This window comes from Primulina eburnea, chromosome 1 (genome assembly GCF_022965805.1).
Source record: "Primulina eburnea isolate SZY01 chromosome 1, ASM2296580v1, whole genome shotgun sequence".
Classification (NCBI taxonomy): Eukaryota; Viridiplantae; Streptophyta; class Magnoliopsida; order Lamiales; family Gesneriaceae; genus Primulina; species Primulina eburnea.
In genome coordinates this window covers 49,754,699-49,763,187 of record NC_133101.1, presented here as the reverse complement: position 1 = coordinate 49,763,187, position 8,489 = coordinate 49,754,699, and positions in this window count along the sequence as shown.

The window sequence follows — 8,489 nt, the reverse complement described above, 5'->3', positions numbered from 1 at the left end:
CGGACAACTTGTGGCCTTCATGATGTAGGAATCAATAATACCCGACGTCCTGTAGCCTATCTATCCATTCAATAATCTGAATAGGATAGGTGCTCTCGTCCCAGGGGTTAAAAGACTTGAAGTAGCAATGGTCGTATAATAATCGAATATTTTTTTAAATAGTGATGATTTTGTTAATAGTAAAGAAACTACTACTTTTCGTATTGCATTTCTTTCTTCTTAAATTTAGTGCTTACATAATGTTAATGACATAATAATAAATTTCTTTTTTTCATGTTCTTATTACCTATGTGACAATGGATATGCCAATGTCGAGGGATTCTGGACTCCTTACAGGCGAGTATGCTATTATAGGGATGCTTGGAGAAACTGTGCTAATGGCCCACTTAATTATAAAGAGTTATTTAATTGTAGACACTCGCAAGCCCGAAACGTAATCGAAAGTGCCTTCGGTTTGTTGGAAAAAAGATAGACCATACTTCAAAGTCCTTCTTCCTATCCACTGAAAACACAAAACAGAATCATAATAGAATGTATGTTGTTAAATAACTTCATCGGGTCTGAAATGCCCGATGATCCAATTGAGGAAGTGAACAGTGATGTAGTAAGTCCTAGAAATGAGATACAAGATTATGTGATCAACAGCGTGTTCCGTGTCAACTGTATTAGCATTCTTCAAAGTAAAAGATTGTGAACTAGAAGATGCATTGTATGCTTGTGTGTGCCGGCGCATTGTAAAAGGGCAAGTGGGATTTTGTGACGAATTTGAACCCATTTCAATTTTGGATGATGGTTCATTGTTCCCAGAAACTTTTTCAACATTATACTCATCGTACCAAAAGAATCGGTTCTGATGTATCAAACAGGCTGGACATATAAATTAATAGTGGCCGGGTCGGATTGAATATTCACCAGCTTCACGTAATAATATAAACCCATTGCTGCACTCGCATTGTGGTGGTGTCTTCACATCCATGAAAGCTGTTGGAAACTTAATTTCGGAAGTTTGACCAACCGAGCGTAAAAATATTGAACAAACTGATCAAGAAGACTGAAAAGAACTGATCTAAAAATACGCAAACAATTGGTTGCCTAACAGGAGATTAGTGCATAGATAAGGCAACTGAACTAATATAACTGAACCATGTAGTCGAATGGATGATCAGTTGGAACTGATCAGTTTTATTACAATAAGTTTAGAGCTATCAGCTAATTATATATTCTGTGTCAAATTGATAAAACAATTTGACACGTCATCAGTTAAGAATGTAGCTATCAACAAACAACTGTACAAAAGCACACTGAAACATGTAGTGGGAACGCCGCATTTCAGCAATGCTACAGTGTACGATTGTTAGAAGAATATTGATGTGGCAAACAACTGATATAAATATTCAAATGCATTCATTGTTACCGTTTGAAGCAAAGCCTATAAATAGCCTAGAAGAGCACCTGAGAAGACACGAACCGTACTACCAAGTTGTTATTCTGCTGAAATCTCTTCACAAGATTCTGTTCATATTCAAAAGTTTTCAAAAGCTCACACTTAGCATATACATTCATAGCATTCAAGGCTATACATTGATCTTACAAGCACAGACACCTATCGTTGTAATATTGTTCCTGAATATTCCTACCTACAAAATCTGATTATCATGTCTTCCTTCAACAAGATTCCACTGTTCTCAAGAGAATAGTTTGATGACTGGAAGATTAGAATGCATGCTCATCTAGCTGCATAAGATGATGACATGTGGAATGTCATTACTGACAGACACATGAGAATACTGAAAGAAAATACTGTTGTTGCCATAACTGGTGGCGCACCACACCATATTGAGAAGTCAAGAGAAGAATGGATAGCAGAGGAAAAAATAAAAGCCAATTTGGAAAATGTGGCCAAAGATATCTTGTACTAAACGCTGGATAAAATCACTTTTAGCAAAATAAAGATGTGCAAGACTACAAAAGAAATCTAGGAGAAGTTGACTCAGCTCTGCGAAGGCAAGGAGCAAACCAAAGAGAATAAACTTTCAGTTGCTGTTCAAAAATTCGATAATATAAAAAGAAGATTGGAGAATCTATGCACGAATATAGTGAGAGAATTATTGGCATAATAAAAAAATTGAATACACTTGGAAATGTGTATTCAAATAATAAGTAGCGTTGAAGGTAGTCAGAGGTTTTCCCAAAGAATGAGATGTTAAGACAACGTCTATGAGATAATCAAAGGACCTGAATAAGGTCGAATTTCATGATCTTTTTGCAGATCTGAAGGCATATGAGTTCAAGTTGCAAACGAGAGAAGGAGAACCTTCCACACCAACAGCTACAACAGCTCTTAGTGCTGTCAAATTGGAACCAACTGGTTCAGTTGAGAAAAATGTTGATCAGTTAAGTAATGACGCAATGTCATTATTTGTCAAAAAATTTGGAAGATTCATGAGAAGAAGTCAAGGCTCTTTTCAAAGACAATATCAGAGGATAACAACAAGGAAAAACCAAATGCTTGCTCATTGCTGACCGTCCTAAGCCAAAGAAGGATAGTCAAGTTTCAGCTTAAAAGGGAAAGAAATCACATGAGCACAGGAAAAAAACCAAAGATGATAAGAAATCATTCAGAAAGAAACACGAAGTTCTTCTAGCTGAGGAAAGTAAATCCAAATGGGCAGAATCTGACAGCGATGAATCAGAACCTGAGAGCTTGAGCAGCTTCAACGATGATGAAAGTATATGATGGCTGATGACACAGAACTAGAATCAACCAGTAAACATGTGAAAGGTACAAACAAAGAATCAATCTGGTATCTGGACATTGGATGCTCGTGGCATATGACAAGGAATGAAAATTTGTTATTCCAAGTGATAAAATACATTGGTCCAAACATCAGTTTTGGAGAATACTCTAATGGTAAAACTGTGGGTAAGAGTAAGCTTATCTATGGTAACTTATCAAAGGTGTCTTACTAGTTGAAAATTTGAAATATAACTTGATTAACATCAGTCAGTTGTGCGACAATAATTTCTCTGTTCAGGTCAACATACACACTTGCACAGTTAGAAACTTAACTGATTAGATCATTTTAACTGGCAATCGTTGTGGAAATACTTACAAATTTAGTTGGACTGATCAACCTAATGCACCAGTTTGTTTTATAGCTTCAAAATCTTCTAAGAACTGGTTATAGCATAAAAGGTTGAACCACCTAAACTTTTAGTCCATTGCTTATTTGAGTAACCATGATCTTGTAACTGGTTTGCCCAAAATAGATTATCAAATGATAAATTTGTTCAGCATCTCAGTTTGGTAAGCAAGTAAGATCTATATTTAAAAATAAGGGGAGTAAATCATCTCCCAGATGCTTAGAACTACTGCATATGGATCTTTTTGATCCTATATTAGTCATGAGTTTATGGAAAATGAAATACATCTTAGTGATCGTTGATGATTTTCAAGATTTACTTGGGTTATCTTTCTAAAATCTAAAGACCAAACTGCTGCACAACTGATTAAACTTTTCAAAAGATTATTAAATGAAAAATCAGTTGGTATTGATAGAATAAGGTCTTATCGAGGGACTGAATTCATCAATCAAAATATTTCACTAATTTAAGAAAATACTAAGATCAAGCAAGAGCTCTCAGCAGCTAGAACACCTCAGCAAAATGGTGTAGCTGAGAGAAGAAATCGAACCCTTAAAGAAGCTGTTAGAACAATGCTTGCTAATTCTGGTATTTCTCAGAGGTTTTGGGCAGAAGTAGTAAACACTGCGTATTACACTCAAAACAGATCGATGATTAATAAAAATCATTTGAAAATGCCATATGAGATCTGGCATGGACGTAAAATTGTGGTTTCTTATTTCAAAATATTCCGATGGAGATGTTTTATTCTCGATAATGGCAAAAATCAGCTAAAAGATTTTGATGCTAAATCTTTAGAGGTAATATTTCTTGGTTATTCATCAGTTAGTAAAGCTTATCGAGTATTTAACAAATTCACTTTGAGTGTCGAAGAGTCAATTCATCTTGTATTTGATGAATCTGTACTAACTGATAAGCCAACTGATCCAGTTGAGCTAGTTGTTCGCTTTACAGATATAAGTTTGGAGGATGATAGTGAAGAAGAAAATCACATCAATCAAAAGATCCTTCTCAAACACCAGAACCAGAAGTGCTAGATTAATCGGTTGAACAAGAAATTGTTCTTGATAATCAGTTGGTGGAGCAAAATGATAATATTCAAATAGCAACTAAACCAGCAGCAACTCAAAATGAAGAGAATATTCAGTTGCCAACTGAAACAGTTGCTGAAATCGATGCAACAAATGCTGAATACAGATGGAAGAAATCTCATCCACTAGAATTGGTGATAGAAAACCCATCTGATCTGGTAAGAACTCGAAATCAAATGATTAATTTATTTATTCATTCAGCTTTTGTTTCCCAACTGGAACCGAAGAAAAAAGATGAAACTCTTGTTGAGCCTAGCTGGATAAATGCTATGCAAGAAGAATTAAATAAGTTTACCCAAAACAATGTCTGGAACTTAGTTCCAAGACCAGTTTCTAAGACTGTTATAGGTACGAAATGGGTGTAGAGAAACAAATTGAACGAAGATGGTTCAGTTGTGCACAATAAACCGATGCTTGTAGCACAAGTATATAGGCAAGAAGAAGGAATATATTACGACGAGACATATGCACCAGTTGCAAGACTAGAAGCAATAAGAATATTCCTTGCTCATGCCTAATTCAAAAACTTTAAAGTCTACCAAATAGACGTGAAGAGTGCTTTTCTGAATTTTCAGTTGCAGGAAGAAGTATATGTTGAACAACCACCATGTTTTGTTAATCACTCTCTTCCTGATCATGTTTATCATTTGAACAAAGCTCTATATGGTCTTAAAAAAGCTCCAAGAGCTTGGTATGAAACACTTTAAAAATTCCTAACTGATCATGATTTGACTGTTGGATCACTTGGTAAGACTCTGTTCAAATTTTCAAAAAATGATCATATTTTACTTGTGCAAATATATATTGATAATATTATTTATAGGTCAGCTAACCCCAAATAAATTATGTGAGAAATAAGCCAAGTTAATGCAGGAAAAATTTGAGATGAGTATGATGGGTGAACTGAAATTCTTTCTCGGTCTGCAAGTGAAACAACTGGAAACTGGTACTTTTATCAATCAGACCAAATACACGAAAGAATTGCTCAAGAAATTTGGCATGGAAACATGTTCAGCTGAAAATACTCCTATGAGTTCATCGATTAAATTAGATAATGATCAAGGGGTAATATCAGTTGAGACGACACTCTACAGAGGTCTGATAGGTTCTTTATTATATCTAACTGCTAGTCGTCCTGATATTTTATTCTCTATTTGTATGTGTGCCAGATTTCAGGCAAATCCTAAGCAATCACACTTTTTAGTTACCAAACGTATATTGAAATATATTAAAGGCACACAAAATGTGAGCTTATGGTATACTAATGACTCATCGTTCAATTTAGTTGACTACTCAGATGTAGATTATTCAGGATGTAAGCTTCGTAAAAGCACCAGTGGATCGTGTCAGTTTCTAGGAGACAGACTTATTTGATGGTTCAGCAAGAAGCAAACATCCATAGCAACTTCTACAACTGAAGTAGAATATCTTGCTGCTAGAAGCTGCGGCGCTCAACTGCTCAGGATTCAGCAACAACTGAAAGACTATGGATTCATTGCAAAAGAATCACCAATCTTTTGTGATAATACAAGAACAATTGCGATTACGTATATTCAAGTTCTTCATTCAAGGACCAAGCATATCGATGTCAGAAATAATTTAATCAGAGATCATGCTCTAAAGAAGGCAATCAAGCTGCAATAACCAACTGATCAACAAGCAGTTGACATCTTCGGCAAACATTACCCGAGACTAAGTTTTCTCATTTTCACAATATTCTTGGTTTAATTGATCCGTCTTAATTATATTTGTTTTAATGCTGATATGTCAGTTATTGCTAATTATTATTCATTTAATCAATTGTCATTTAGTAAAATGCTAGTTAGTCAAGTGATATCAGTTAGTATGGAGAAAGGAAACATAAATGAATCGAAACAACAACTTTATTGATAATATCTTTTACATATTACACGATTCATTTCCCTTTCATTGGAATCTAGCCAAAGGAAAATCCAACTAGACGAACCATTATAGGAAATTATTATGAAGCCTTCTGATAAAGAAATATTTTCAAGCACTCTCTGTTGCTTTAAAAGCTTCAACTGTAAAAGACCTTCATCAGTGGCATGATCAGAAGTATGAAAAACATCGAGACACCTCTTATACTTGATCTCAGTTGCCCTCTGTTTATAAGTAGCAACTGATCCATCTCACTTAATGGTCTGGAGGTCATGTATTTTAGTTCAGGTGGACATGAATTTTTCCAAGACGAGATCCTCAATAGCTTCTTTCAAACTCTCCAAACGGCAAAGCATTGCTGAAGGAAGAGGGATGTTGGAACTGCTTGATCTATCCATCTATGCTTAATTTTTGTTGTTATTATCTAATGACAGTTATCTTATTTATAGACAGACCCGTATTGGATAAGAAGAAGAAGACAAAGAGACATAAGTTAACAGAATGCACTTGACTGATTCAGACTAGTTTCTTCTACCCTCTTTTATTAATATCCATTTATTGAGGGGGAATGTCAAATTTAAATGGATAACTGATAAGACAATAGTCAGTTGGTCTTCAAACGAGCTGACTCAGTTTTCAATGATCACTCAGTTATTGACCTCACTGATCTTATCCAATAAGTTAACTGATTAATCGATAATTATTCAATATTAAGTGATGTGACTATTAAAATCATGCATTTAATTAATGTCGTTCATGAATATTAATTGAAATGTGGTTCCACGTGGTCCATTAGACTTCTGTTCACGTTTTCGCCGCACGTACATACGATTTTATCTCGGACTGACACGTGCCCAAAATTTTGAATAGTCACAAACATAAGAACTTGAACCCGCTTCATTTCAGTTTCTTTACGCGCATTAAAACTCTCAGAGAAAATCAAATACGTAGAGCTTTTTCTCGCAAATGCTAATGGACTCATGTCTGCTGACGGCAAAATCACTTCAAGCATCAACAGTCAACTACTGATCATTGACGATGACTCCTTCAGCAATCTCTTCCAACTGCCTTCTAATGGCTTGGCTAATATCTCCGAAGTTAAGACGTCTGATTTAGAGGAGATGCGGACGCTCTTATCTACAGATGGACGGAAAATCAAGGTTTCTGATCCTAAGAAAGAACTGAAGCCAGATATTCACTTACTGGCTGACATTGTGGGCAAGGGACTACTCTCCAAAGCAGGCTCATTTGGTGCTCTTACCTTGGAAAAGTTCCAAGTGATTACTGCTATCATGGTTGGACGAAAACTGAAATGGTCAGCCATCATCTTTTCTATCCTCAGTAACATGCTTCAATCCTCCAAACAGTCTAAGGGATTTGATGTACCACTCAGTTAGTTGTTGAAGAACAACGGTTTGGTGGGTGACTCTTTTGAGAAGTCATCCAAATTCAAAATTTTCAATGCTAAGAGTGTTCAGCTACAAAAAATCAAGCTGGACATGTCACTCGAGAAGCTCATTAAAGTGAAGAAGGAGATTGGGACGCAGGAAGCTCCCAAATCATTCAAGAAAGTCATGAAGTTATCTTGGAAAAAGACAATAAAATAGAAACTGATTGTCAGTGAGACTGATTCAGAGAGAACTCCATCTCCAAAAATCACGAAGAAGCCAAGAACTTTCAAAACTAAACCAACAGCTGTTATGGAAACAATCCCAGCTGAAAGATTGAAACTGACTGGAGCTGAACAGCCTATCAGCGCCATAACTTTGAGGGTAGTTCCAGTCGAGTATTAAACTGAAAGTCACTGAACACCTCCAACTGATCCATCTAAGAAGCTTATCACAAAATCTGGTGATAAGCAAAAACAAGTAGGAGTCAAAGCTCCATTGATCTCCATCGCTGCTCCAACTACTCTACCATTTTCTAGACCAAAAGGAGTAGTCATCAGGGAGAAAGTGGATGCAACTGAACCAGAACTAAGTATCTCTCATGTCCTAACTGGCCCGAAAGTGAAGGGCAAGATGATTGAAGAGGCCCGGCCGACAAACTCAATTCAAACTCATATCAACCTAATATGGAAAGAGGTCAATGAGTTTTCTGAATCAAAGCTCAAGACTTAAAATGAATGGGTCAGATTTAGAAACAAAGTTTTTGTGAAGCAATGTAGAAGAAAGCATTTTTGAAGAAATTCATTGCTTTGGAAACTGTAGTCTTGAAGGTAATCAAAGTTGTCTTGATTGTTCAAGCACTGGAAAGGAAGACATACTTCTTTGATCTGGTGCGTGTCAAGAAACTCGCAAAACTGATCGCTCAGCTCCGCCAAAATTATGATCCAACCAGTCCAACTACTTTCAA